Below are 2,531 nucleotides of genomic sequence, written 5' to 3'. Positions count from 1 at the left end.
GAAACATTTGAATGGATTCAAATAAATTTCAGCATGAAGTGGAAATCATCGTAATAGAAAAATCAAATATCTATGATTGGATCATAGTGGAAATATTTGAATTACGAGTTTTAGCGAACATCTAAGAGAGTTATGAAGTTGTTCTACAACTCACGTTTCTTGGAGTATCATAGTGATGATGAAGTATCCGAGAAACGTATCCAAACCTTGTTGGATCAATGATGAGATAAAATATTAATGTCATTATATTTTTGTGGATTATGCTTTAGAGACTATCGCTTTTACACTAAATAGAGCATCATCATGATCCGTTGAAATGACACCATACGAGTTATGGCATGGGTATGAACCCTAATAGTACTTTCTTAAATTTTGGAATGCATAGCATAAAGTAAATAAGTTTACAACCAAAATCGGATGAATGTCTATGTTGGTTATCCCACAGAATTGATTGGGAATTCTTTCCACTATGGAGACAAAGACAAAAGTGTTTGTCGATGTTTCTTACTTATTTCCAAGAAATTGTTTTTAGCAAAGTATTTGAGTGGGAGGACAATATAACTTGATAAGGTTTATGAACCTGAGCATAATGATCATAGTAGCGCAGCATCGGAATTGGTTCCGGAAGCGGCCACGACGATCATGGCTCCCATGTCTACAAAATGTTATAATCATGGAGATCGAAGTACTTATTGAACCTTGTAGGTATGGTTTACTTTGTGATCAAATAAATGATTTGTGAACAAAGGATTGTTTTTTGAACAATGATAAACCAACTACATACAAAAGAAGTTATGATGGGCCCTGACTCCGTTAAAATGGCTATACGCCATGAAATCCAAGATAAGTGAATATTTTTTGAAAGTAAACGGATCTATAAAATTGATGGACTTGGATGGAATATCCTTGAATAAGCTCAACTTGTCGAAAAGTTGTTTACGACAAAGTTCAAAGAGTTGACTACGATAAGATTAGATCTTCCGTAGCAATGCTTATAGTCTATGTGGATTATTCTAGTAATCGCTACATATTTCTTTCATGAGATATGATAGTAGGATGGCAAAATACATTACTTAACAGAAGTGTGTATTAAAGGTGTATACAAGATACAACCAAGAGTTTTGCTAGTCCGTGGAATACTAGATAGGAATACAAACTTCAATTGAATGAAGTAAGTATCGCGGAGTTGAAATCTTCACCGGATGAAATGATCAAAGAGTTATGATTTCATCAGAGACGATGAAGAGGCTTGCATTTGCAAGAAATTAAGTGGGAGCGCTGGGACATTTTTGTAATACTTTATGTAGATGACATATCGTTGATTATAAATAATGTAATTATATAATTGATTAAAAAGGTTTCATTGAGAATTAAACTTCAATGAAAGGATATGAACTGAAACATATTTAGTGTCAAGATCTATGAAGATGGATTGAAACACATAAAAGTTTAAGTCAAAGTACATAGAATGGATATTGAAATAGTTCAATATATAAATATTAAGAAAATGTTCTTGTCATGTGAAGTTTTAACAAGACTTAAGTGTATCTGACACTCGATGAGTAAAAACACATGAGTGATCTAGATCACGAAGAATATGTACAAAATCAGATGTCCTGTGCTCTAAAGAGTTAGGAGCATATACCAGAATGATTCATGTGATGATCATTGAAAAACAGTAAAGAATATCCTTGAGTACTTAAGAAGAACCAAGGATATATATATATATAGTTTTGTATGGAGAAATGACAAACAAATCACTGTAAGGTGTTGCAACGATATTTGTTTTGTCGCATATGAAAATAAAATTTCAATCTCAAATTAGACTAAGTGTTCTTTAAAAGGTAGCACAATGAGATAGAAGTTGTCTATGTTAGATTTAGATGAGTTCTATATGTTGTGACGGATTCTACAAACGAAGGCAGATTATGTCATTGTTTTGACAATGACTGAGGATGTTAAAGTCAAGAAGTTCTTTGAGAACTTGGTGTAGTTCCAATAGTGTCAGAACTTTGAAGCTATATTGTGTGTGATAATATTAGTGACTTATTTCAGACCAAGGAATTAAGGTTCCACCAGAAGACCAAACATATTTAATGCCGACTCATTTGGAAATGAGTGATGCGTTGAGACGCAAATGAATTGCAAAATACATACGTTTCTGAACGTGTCAGATCCGTTGACTAAAACCTCTCCCGTGAGCAAAACATGATAAAGCACCAGAAGGCTAAGGTGTTATATCTTTACAAATGTAAACTAGATTATTGACTCTAGTGCAAGTGGGAGACTGTTGGAGATATGCCCAAGAGGCAATAATAAAATGGTTATTATAATATCTTTGAGTTTATGATAATGTTTACATACCATGCTATAATTGTATTAACCGAAACATTGATACATGTGTGTTATGTGAACAACAAGGAGTCCCTAGTAAGCCTCTTGTATAACTAGCTTGTTGATTAATAGATGATCATCGTTTCATGATCATGAACATTGGATGTTATTAATAACAAGGTTATGTCATTATGTGA

The sequence above is a fragment of the Lolium perenne genome, chromosome 6, assembly GCF_019359855.2.
Source record: "Lolium perenne isolate Kyuss_39 chromosome 6, Kyuss_2.0, whole genome shotgun sequence".
NCBI classification, from domain to species: domain Eukaryota; kingdom Viridiplantae; phylum Streptophyta; class Magnoliopsida; order Poales; family Poaceae; genus Lolium; species Lolium perenne.
Note: the sequence above shows the minus strand (reverse complement) of the source record.